Genomic DNA, 12,500 nt, shown 5'->3' on the forward strand with positions numbered 1-12,500 from the left:
GTGGAATTTCACCCAGTAGATATGGGAGTTTTTCAAATTTGGATTTGTTTTCGAATTCTTTGTGGGTCTGTGTAATCTGAGGGAAATATGTCTCTCTAATATGGTTATACATTGGGCAGGAGGTTAGGAAGTGCAGCTCAGTTTCCACCTCATTTTGTGGGCAGTGAGCACATAGCCTGTCTTCTCTTGAGAGCCATGTCTGCCTACGGCGGCCTTTCTCAATAGCAAGGCTATGCTCGCTGAGTCTGTACATAGTCAAAGCTTTCCTTAATTTTGGGTCAGTCACAGTGGTCAGGTATTCTGCCGCTGTGTACTCTCTGTGTAGGGCCAAATAGCATTCTAATTTGCTCTGTTTTTTTGTTAATTCTTTCCAATGTGTCAAGTAATTATCTTTTTGTTTTCTCATGATTTGGTTGGGTCTAATTGTGCTGCTGTCCTGGGACTCTGTAGGGTGTGTTTGTGAACAGAGCCCCAGGACCAGCTTGCTTAGGGGACTCTTCTCCAGGTTCATCTCTCTGTAGGTGATGGCTTTGTTGTGGAAGGTTTGGGAATCGCTTCCTTTTAGGTGGTTATAGAATTTAACAGCTCTTTTCTGGATTTTGATAATTAGTGGGTATCGGCCTAATTCTGCTCTGCATGCATTATTTGGTGTTCTACGTTGTACACAAAGGATAATTTTGCAGAATTCTGCGTGCAGAGTCTCAATTTGGTGTTTGTCCCATTTTGTGAAGTCTTGGTTGGTGAGCGGACCCCAGACCTCACAACCATAAAGGGCAATGGGCTCTATTACTGATTCAAGTATTTTTAGCCAGATCCTAATTGGTATGTTGAAATGTATGTTCCTTTTGATGGCATAGAATGCCCTCTCTCTCTCTCTCTCTCTCTCTCTCTCTCTCTCTCTCTCTCTCTCTCTCTCTCTCTCTCTCTCTCTCTCTCTCTCTCTCTCTCTCTCTCTCTCTCTCTCTCTCTCATTCTAACCTAGCACACACACACACACACACACGCACGCACACGCTCACGCGCACGTGCACGCTCACGCACACGCACACTCAAACACACAAACACACACACTCTCACTCACACTCACACACACACACCTCCCTTCCTCCCTCCCTCCAAAACGGCTTTGTCTTCCCACCATGAATATCATCACTAATTCAACACTCTACCCTCAAACTGAGGAACAAAAACTGTTCCACTGAAAGAACATGGAAGTAATGGGCAGCTCTGCGGAACATGGTCTAATGCCAACCCTGTATAGAAAACCCGTAGCACCATTCTCTATGAAACTCTGAAAATGGTGATTCAATTTCATTGTGTGAATTATCATTTTAATTTGGGATCAAAATAATCAATTTCTAAGTCTGGCTAACAGGAAGCATTCCTCTGTAACATGTCAGCTCCACTGAACATGAGACGGGGACTTTACCATGGACAGACCAGGGGACAGGACCTTACTATGGACAGACCAGGGGACAGGACCTTACTATGGACACACCAGGGGACAGGACCTTACTATGGACGCACCAGGGGACAGGACCTTACTATGGACACACCAGGGGACAGGACCTTACTATGGACACACCAGGGGACAGGACCTTACTATGGACACACCAGGGGACAGGACTTTACTATGGACAGACCAGGGGACAGGACCTTACTATGGACACACCAGGGGACAGGACCTTACTATGGACAGACCAGGGGACAGGACCTTACTATGGACAGACCAGGGGACAGGACTTTACTATGGACAGACCAGGGGACAGGACCTTACTATGGACACACCAGGGGACAGGACCTTACTATGGACGCACCAGGGAACAGGACCTTACTATGGACAGACCAGGGGACAGGACCTTACTATGGACAGACCAGGGGACAGGACCTTACTATGGACAGACCAGGGGACAGGACCTTACTATGGACAGACCAGGGGACAGGACCTTACTATGGACGCACCAGGGAACAGGACCTTACTATGGACAGACCAGGGGACAGGACCTTACTATGGACAGACCAGGGGACAGGACCTTACTATGGACAGACCAGGGGACAGGACCTTACTATGGACACACCAGGGGACAGGACCTTACTATGGACACACCAGGGGACAGGACCTTACTATGGACGCACCAGGGAACAGGACCTTACTATGGACACACCAGGGGACAGGACCTTACTATGGACACACCAGGGGACAGGACCTTACTATGGACACACCAGGGGACAGGACCTTACTATGGACACACCAGGGGACAGGACCTTACTATGGACACACCAGGGGACAGGACCTTACTATGGACGCACCAGGGGACAGGACCTTACTATGGACGCACCAGGGAACAGGACCTTACTATGGACAGACCAGGGGACAGGACCTTACTATGGACAGACCAGGGGACAGGACATTACTATGGACACCCCAGGGGACAGGACCTTACTATGGACAGACCAGGGGACAGGACCTTACTATGGACAGACCAGGGGACAGGACCTTACTATGGACAGACCAGGGGACAGGACCTTACTATGGACACACCAGGGGACAGGACCTTACTATGGACAGACCAGGGGACAGGACCTTACTATGGACACACCAGGGGACAGGACCTTACTATGGACAGACCAGGGGACAGGACCTTACTATGGACAGACCAGGGGACAGGGCCTTACTATGGACAGACCAGGGGACAGGACCTTACTATGGACACACCAGGGGACAGGACCTTACTATGGACAGACCAGGGGACAGGACCTTACTATGGACAGACCAGGGGACAGGACCTTACTATGGACAGACCAGGGGACAGGACCTTACTATGGACACACCAGGGGACAGGACCTTACTATGGACGCACCAGGGAACAGGACCTTACTATGGACAGACCAGGGGACAGGACCTTACCATGGACAGACCAGGGGACAGGACCTTACTATGGACACACCAGGGGACAGGACCTTACTATGGACGCACCAGGGGACAGGACCTTACTATGGACAGACCAGGGGACAGGACCTTACTATGGACAGACCAGGGGACAGGACCTTACTATGGACGCACCAGGGAACAGGACCTTACTATGGACACACCAGGGAACAGGACCTTACTATGGACAGACCAGGGGACAGGACCTTACTATGGACAGACCAGGGGACAGGACCTTACTATGGACGCACCAGGGAACAGGACCTTACTATGGACACACCAGGGGACAGGACCTTACTATGGACGCACCAGGGGACAGGACCTTACTATGGACACACCAGGGGACAGGACCTTACTATGGACGCACCAGGGGACAGGACCTTACTATGGACACACCAGGGGACAGGACCTTACTATGGACGCACCAGGGAACAGGACCTTACTATGGACACACCAGGCGACAGGACCTTGCTATGGACACACCAGGGAACAGGACCTTACTATGGACACACCAGGGGACAGGACCTTGCTATGGACACACCAGGGGACAGGACCTTGCTATGGACACACCAGGGGACAGGACCTTGCTATGGACACACCAGGGGACAGGACCTTACTATGGACAGACCAGGGGACAGGACCTTACTATGGACAGACCAGGGGACAGGACCTTACTATGGACACACCAGGGGACAGGACCTTACTATGGACAGACCAGGGGACAGGACCTTACTATGGACAGACCAGGGGACAGGACCTTACTATGGACAGACCAGGGGACAGGACCTTGCTATGGACACACCAGGGGACAGGACCTTGCTATGGACACACCAGGGGACAGGACCTTACTATGGACACACCAGGGGACAGGACCTTACTATGGACACACCAGGGGACAGGACCTTACTATGGACACACCAGGGGACAGGACCTTACTATGGACGCACCAGGGGACAGGACCTTACTATGGACACACCAGGGGACAGGACCTTACTATGGACACACCACATTTACATTTACATTTAAGTCATTTAGCAGACGCTCTTATCCAGAGCGACTTACAAATTGGTGCATTCACCTTATGACATCCAGTGGAACAGCCACTTTACAATAGTGCATCTAAATCTTTTAAGGGGGGGGGGGTGAGAAGGATTACTTTATCCTATCCTAAAGTAATCCTTCTCACCCCCCTTAAAAGATTTAGATGCACTATTGTAAAGTGGCTGTTCCACTGGATGTCATAAGGTGAATGCACCAATTTGTAAGTCCCCTGGGACAGGACCTTACTATGGACAGACCAGGGGACAGGGCCTTACTATGGACAGACCAGGGGACAGGGCCTTACTATGGACAGACCAGGGGACAGGACCTTACTATGGACAGACCAGGGGACAGGACCTTACTATGGACAGACCAGGGGACAGGACCTTACTACGGACAGACCAGGGACAGGACCTTACTATGGACAAACCAGGAGACAGGACCTTAGTATGGACACACCAGGGGACAGGACCTTACTATGGACAGACCAGGGGACAGGGCCTTACTATGGACAGACCAGGGGACAGGACCTTACTATGGACAGACTAGGGGACAGGGCCTTACTATGGACAGACTAGGGGACAGGGCCTTACTATGGACAGACCAGGGGACAGGACCTTACTATGGACAGACCAGGGGACAGGACCTTACTATGGACAGACCAGGGGACAGGACCTTACTATGGACAGACCAGGGAACAGGATCTTACTATGGACAGACCTGGGGAGAAGACCTTACTGTGGACAGACCTGGGGACAGGACCTTAGTATGGACAGACCAGGGAACAGGATCTTACTATGGATAGACCTGGGGAGGACCTTACTGTGGACAGACCTGGGGACAGGACCTTAGTATGGACAGACCAGGGAACAGGATCTTACTATGGACAGATCTGGGGAGAAGACCTTATTGTGGACACACCAGGGGACAGGACCTTGCTATGGACACACCAGGGGACAGGACCTTGCTATGGACACACCAGGGGACAGGACCTTACTATGGACAGACCATGGCATATATACTATGGACAGATCTGGGGAGAAGACCTTACTGTGGACAGACCTGGGGACAGGACCTTACTATGGACAGACTAGGGGACAGGCCCTTACTATGGACAGACTAGGGGACAGGCCCTTGCCGAGGACAGACCAGGGATGGGGAGCTGACTTAAACCAGTTTGTGTGTGTGGGGGTTTTATTGAGAAAGCAGGAGAGAGAGAGATAAAAGTCCTTGCCTCATCAGTTTCACAACCTGGTCAAAAGTTAGTGTTTTTCAAAGCTGTAACATCCTTTTTGCAACTATCACTTTGAAATTCCATGGCATCAGTATGATATATATTGCTGAACAGATCCTATTATTATGGATAGGTGCTGAATATAATGAAATGTTGGTTGTAGTGTGGAGCAGAGAGTAAAGGTATTATAGGCTGTATAGAGAGTTTGTGTGTGTGTGTGTGTGTGTGTGTGTGTGTGTGTGTGTGTGTGTGTGTGTGTGTGTGTGTGTGTGTGTGTGTGTGTGTGTGTGTGTGTGTGTGTGTGTGTGTGTGTGTGTGTGTGTGAGCGTGTGTGTGTGAGCGTGTGTGTGTGAGCATGTGTGTGTGAGCGTGTGTGTGTGAGCGTGTGTGTGTGAGCGTGTGTGTGTGAGCGTGTGCGGGTGGGTGGGTGGGTGGGTGGGTGGGTGTAGATCAGAGAGGTTCATTTTCCTATGCTGTGCATGGATGCTACCGTGCTGTGCTGTCATGTTTTACTGCCTTGGTATCTTAGGTCTCTCTTTATGTAGTGTTGTGTCTCTCTTGTTGTGATGTGTGTTTAGTCCTTTATTTTTATTGTATTTATTTGTATATTTTTTAATCCCAGCTCCCCGTCCCCACAGGAGGCCTTTTGCTAGGCCATCATTGTAAATAAGATTTTTTTCTTAACTGACTTGCCTAGTTAATTAAAGGTTAAATAAAAAGTAAATCAAATAAAAAGTATAGAGAAGCCAGGTCAGTCGTGATTAAAGTCATCTACGTCCATGCATGTTTGAGAACGTCGGGAGATGACTTGGAAACCGGTCACTAAGGGCAACATTGAGTGCTGTTACATTCAACACCTGCCTCTGATTCCAAAGGTCGGAAGTTTGATTCCAGTGAAAGAAAGCTGTTTTTGAGAGAAAAAATGTATCCCAAACCTTAACCATTAGAAGTTAATGCATTAACTTAACCTTAAACACTAGAAATGTGACGTTTGCAACGTCTTCATAATTTGACGTCTGAGAAACATGGATGAACGTCTAATTCTGATGTGAGACTGTGAGAGCTAGTTGGTATAGAGGGGCTGCTGTATGTATGGGGTCAGCAAGGTCGTGATCTGAGCAGAATTCTAGTTAGGGCTCGTTACCTAGCTAATAAGGGAGAGTCCAGAGGGCACATATACACGTGCACACACGCGCACACACTCTCCCTCTCTCCCTCGGTGGTGTAAATCATCATTATCGAACACACTGCCTCCATTACAAAGAATGTTTTTGGCAATAACTTCCCCTGGATGAGACAAATGAGGACAGCAGGGCCACTGCCAGGAATAGGGGCCAATAGGAAATGTGTGTGTGTGTGCGTTTATCCATTGTTTGATTGCCAAGAGATGAGTATTAATATGCTGCCTAGCCCCTTGTTAAGAGACGATTGGTAATGATTACAAAACAAGGCTAGCCTCGCGCCTCTGGAGTGGTGCAGCGGTCTAAAGGCACTGCATTGCAGTGCTAGCTGTATCACTACAGTTCCTGGTTCGATCCCAGGCTGATGTCGCAGCCGGCTGTGACCGCGAGACCCATGAGGCAGCGCATAATTGGCCGGATTAGGGGAGGGTTTGGCCGGCCGGGTTGTCCTTGTCCCATCGCACTCTAGCGACTCCTGTGGCGGGCGCTATGCATGTTGACACAGTTGCCAGTTGTACAGTGTTTCCTCAGACACATTGGTGTGTGCGGCTGGCTTCTGGGTTAAGAGAGCGTTGTGTCAAGATGCAGTATGGCTCGGCGGGGTTGTGATTCGGAGAACACACAGCTCTCGACCTTTGGCTCTCCTGAGTCTGTACGGGAGTTGCAACGATGGGACAACACTGTAACAACCTATTGGACATCATGAAATTGGGGAGAAAAAGGACAAAAAAATAATAATACATAAATAAAATAAAAAATACCAGCCTCGATACCAGCCCCGATACCAGCCCCGATACCAGCCCCGATACCAGCCCCGATACAATCCACAATACCAGCCCCGATACCAGCCCCGATACCATCCCCGATACCAGCCCCGATACCAGCCCCGATACCAGCCCCGATACCAGCCCCGATACCAGCCCCAATACCAGCCCCGATACCAGCCCCGATACCAGCCCCGATACCAGCCCCGATACCAGCCCCGATACCAGCCCCAATACAATCCACAATACCAGCCCCGATACCAGCCCCGATACCAGCCCCGATACCAGCCCCAATACCAGCCCCGATACCAGCCCCAATACCAGCCCCAATACAATCCATATTTACATTTACATTTAAGTCATTTAGCAGACGCTCTTATCCAGAGCGACTTACAAATTGGTGCATACACCTTATGACATCCAGTGGAACAGCCACTTGCATCTAAATATATTTTTTTTGGGGGGTGAGAAGGATTACTTACCCTTACTTACCCTATCCTAGGTATTCCATGAAGAGGTGGGGTTTCAGGTGTCTCCGGAAGGTGGTGATTGACTCCGCTGTCCTGGCGTCGTGAGGGAGTTTGTTCCACCATTGGGGGCCAGAGCAGCGAACAGTTTTGACTGGGCTGAGCGGGAACTGTACTTCCTCAGTGGTAGGGAGGCGAGCAGGCCAGAGGTGGATGAACGCAGTGCCCTTGTTTGGGTGTAGGGGCTGATCAGAGCCTGGAGGTACTGAGGTGCCGTTCCCCTCACAGCTCCGTAGGCAAGCACCATGGTCTTGTAGCGGATGCGAGCTTCAACTGGAAGCCAGTGGAGAGATAGGAGGAGCGGGGTGACGTGGGAGAACTTGGGAAGGTTGAACACCAGACGGGCTGCGGCGTTCTGGATGAGTTGTAGGGGTTTAATGGCACAGGCAGGGAGCCCAGCCAACAGCGAGTTGCAGTAATCAAGACGGGAGATGACAAGTGCCTGGATTAGGACCTGCGCCGCTTCCTGTGTGAGGCAGGGTCGTACTCTGCGGATGTTGTAGAGCATGAACCTACAGGAACGGGACACCGCCTTGATGTTAGTTGAGAACGTCAGGGTGTTGTCCAGGATCACGCCAAGGTTCTTAGCGCTCTGGGAGGAGGACACAATGGAGTTGTCAACCGTGATGGCGAGATCATGGAATGGGCAGTCCTTCCCCGGGAGGAAGAGGAGCTCCGTCTTGCTGAGGTTCAGCTTGAGGTGGTGATCCGTCATCCACACTGATATGTCTGCCAGACATGCAGAGATGCGATTCGCCACCTGGTCATCAGAAGGGGGAAAGGAGAAGATTAATTGTGTGTCGTCTGCATAGCAATGATAGGAGAGACCATGTGAGGTTATGACAGAGCCAAGTGACTTGGTGTAAAGCGAGAATAAGAGAGGGCCTAGAACAGAGCCCTGGGGGACACCAGTGGTGAGAGCGCGTGGTGAGGAGACAGATTCTCGCCACGCCACCTGGTAGGAGCGATCCACAATACCAGCCCCGATACCAGCCCCAATACCAGCCCCGATACCAGCCCCGATACCAGCCCCGATACCAGCCCCAATACCAGCCCCAATACCAGCCCCGATACCAGCCCCAATACCAGCCCCGATACCAGCCCCAATACCAGCCCCAATACAATCCACAATACCAGCCCCAATCCCAGCCCCAATACCAACCCCGATACCAGCCCCAATACCAGCCCCAATACAATCCACAATACCAGCCCCAATCCCAGCCCCAATACCAGCCCCAATACAATCCACAATACCAGCCCCAATACCAGCCCCAATACCAGCCCCAATACAATCCACAATACCAGCCCCAATACCAGCCCCAATACAATCCACAATACCAGCCCCAATACCAGCCCCAATACCATCCATAAAACCAGGCCCAATACCAGCCCCAAAACCATCCACAATATTGCCCCAATACCATCCACAATACCAGCCCCAATACCAGCCCCAATACCATCCACAAAACCAGCCCCAATACCATCCCCAATACCAGCCCCAATACCAGCCTCAATACCATCCCCAATACCATCCCCAATACCATCCACAATACCAGCCCCAATACCATCCTCAATACCAGCCCCAATACCATCCCCAATACAAGCCCCAATACCAGCCCCGATACCAGCCCCGATACCAGCCCCGATACCAGCCCCAATACCAGCCCCGATACCAGCCCCAATACCAGCCCCGATACCAGCCCCAATACCAGCCCCGATACCAGCCCCGATACCAGCCCCGATACCAGCCCCGATACCAGCCCCGATACCAGCCCCGATACCAGCCCCAATACCAGCCCCGATACCAGCCCCGATACCAGCCCCAATACCAGCCTTGATACCAGCCCCGATACCAGCCCCGATACCAGCCCCAATACCAGCCCCAATACAATCCACAATACCAGCCCCGATACCAGCCCCGATACCAGCCCCAATACCAGCCCCGATACCAGCCCCAATACCAGCCCCAATACCAGCCCCGATACCAGCCCCAATACCAGCCCCGATACCAGCCCCAATACCAGCCCCAATACAATCCACAATACCAGCCCCAATCCCAGCCCCAATACCAACCCCGATACCAGCCCCAATACCAGCCCCAATACAATCCACAATACCAGCCCCAATACCAGCCCCAATACAATCCCCAATACCAGCCCCAATACCAGCCCTAATACAATTCACAATACCAGCCCCAATACCAGCCCCAATACCAGCCCCAATACAATCCACAATACCATCCCCAATCCCAGCCCCAATACAATCCACAATACCAGCCCCAATACCAGCCCCAATACAATCCACAATACCATCCCCAATCCCAGCCCCAATACCAGCCCCAATACCAGCCCCAATACAATCCACAATAGCAGCCCCAATACCAGCCCCAATACAATCCACAATACCAGCCCCGATACCAGCCCTAATACAATTCAACAATACCAGCCTCAATACCCACCCCACGACCAGCCCCAATACAATCCACAATACCATCCCCAATCCCAGCCCTAATACCAGCCCCAATACCAGCCCCAATACAATCCACAATACCAGCACCAATACCAGCCCCAATACCATCCATAAAACCAGGCCCAATACCAGCCCCAATACCATCCACAATATTGCCCCAATACCATCCACAATACCATCCCCAATACCAGCCCCAATACCATCCACAAAACCAGCCCCAATACCATCCCCAATACCAGCCCCAATACCAGCCTCAATACCATCCCCAATACCATCCCCGATACCATCCACAATACCAGCCCCAATACCATCCTCAATACCAGCCCCAATACCATCCCCAATACAAGCCCCAATACCAGCCCCAATACCATCCACAATACCATCCACAATACCAGCCACAATTCCAGTCCCAGTCCCAGTCCAAGATAATATCAGCAACTGATCCTGTTTCTATAGAAACCTCATCTACACCTCATTCTCGGGCCAACTCTCTTCTCATCAATGATGTCGCTCTTGCTGCTGGTGATTCTCTGATCCACTTCTATGCAGATGACACCATTCTGTATACTTCTTGCTCTTTTTTGGACACTGTGTTAACTAACCTCCAGACAAGCTTCAATGCCATACAACTCTCCTTCCGTGGCCTCCATCTGCTCTTAAATGCAAATAAAACCAAATGCATGCTCTTCAACCGATCGCTGCCCGCACTTGCCCGCCTGTCTAGCATCACTACTCTGGATGGTTCTGACTTAGAATATGTGGACAACTACAAATACCTAGGTGTCTGGTTAGACTGTAAACTCTCCTTCCAGACTCACATTAAGCATCTCCAATCCTAAATTAAATCTAGAATCGGCTTCCTATTTAACAAAAAGCTTCCTTCACTCATACTGCCAAACATATCATCGAAAAACTGACTATCCTACCTATCTTGACTTCAACGATGTCATTAACAAAATAGCCTCCAACATTCTACTCAACAAATTGGATGCAGTATATACCCCATATACTGCCCACCACTGCGACCTGTATGCTCTCATTGGCTGGCCCTTGCTTCATATTCGTCGCCAAACCCACTGGCTCCAGGTCATCTATAAGTCTTTGCTAAGTAAAGCCCCGCCTTATCTCAGCTCACTTGTCACCATAGCAACACCCACCCGTAGCACGCGCTCCAGCAGGTATATTTCACTGGTCACCCCCAAGGCCAATTCCTCTTTGGTCGCCTTTCCTTCCAGTTCTCTGCTGCCAATGACTGGAACGAATTGCAAGAATCACTGAAGCGGGAGACTCATATCTCCCCCACTAACTTTAAGCATCATCTATCAGAGCTGCTTACAGATCATTGCACCTGTACATAGCCCATTTGTAAATAGCCCATCCAACTACCTCATCCATTTATTGTTATTTATTGTATTTACATATTTTTGCTCCTTTGCACCCCAGTATCCCTACTTGCTCATTCATCTACTGCACATCTATCACTCCAGTATTTATTTGCTAAATTGTAATTATTTTGCCACTACGGTCTATTCATTGCCTTACCTCCCTAATCTTACTTCATTTCCACACACTGTACATATACTTTTCTATTGTGTTATTGACTGTACGTTTGTTTATTCCATGTCTAGCTCTGTGTTGTTGTTTGTGTCGCACTGCTTTGCTTTATCTTGGCCAGTTGTAAATGAGAACTTGTTCTCAACTGGCCTACCTGGTTAATTAAATGTGGTGAAATCAAAAAATCAAAAAATCTAATAAACCTTAGGGTCATTCATCCTTGACTGATTCAGTGGATGGCCATGTGGATGTGTGTGAGTGTGTCTGTCCGGCGGACGTGTGCATGTGGAAGTGCCTTTGTGAGTAAGTGTGCGTCCTTGCGTGTGTGTGTGTGTGTGTGCGTGCATGTGCACGCGTTCGCGATTGTGTGCATTGTGATGGCCAAGAAAGTATCTGTGATTAACCTTGACTGTTCTGTGTTTTCGGCTGAGTAAGTGGAACACTGACTGTACTTAAATCAAACTAAGTTATTCTCCAACTCATATTGATGCATCCTGGGTAAATATTTGTCATATCGATTTTGTCCCTGATCCTCCTCTGAAGGTAAACAGACATTTTGTATTCATAGGGGTATGAGTTAACATTGCTCAGTATGGTAATAATGCTGTCACAAAGTGTGTGTGTGTGCGTTGCAATGTTGTCTCTACCTGAATTATGAAGGCTGGCTCATTCAAATCACACAGACTTATTTGTGTCAACGACATTATTAATGAATTTCACACTTACAGTACATACATTGACAAACACCCTACACTCTGCTAGCTGACCCCCTGCCCCCTGTAAGATAGTGCCAAACAAGAA

This window comes from Oncorhynchus keta, chromosome 4 (assembly GCF_023373465.1).
Source record: "Oncorhynchus keta strain PuntledgeMale-10-30-2019 chromosome 4, Oket_V2, whole genome shotgun sequence".
Taxonomy (NCBI): Eukaryota; Metazoa; Chordata; class Actinopteri; order Salmoniformes; family Salmonidae; genus Oncorhynchus; species Oncorhynchus keta.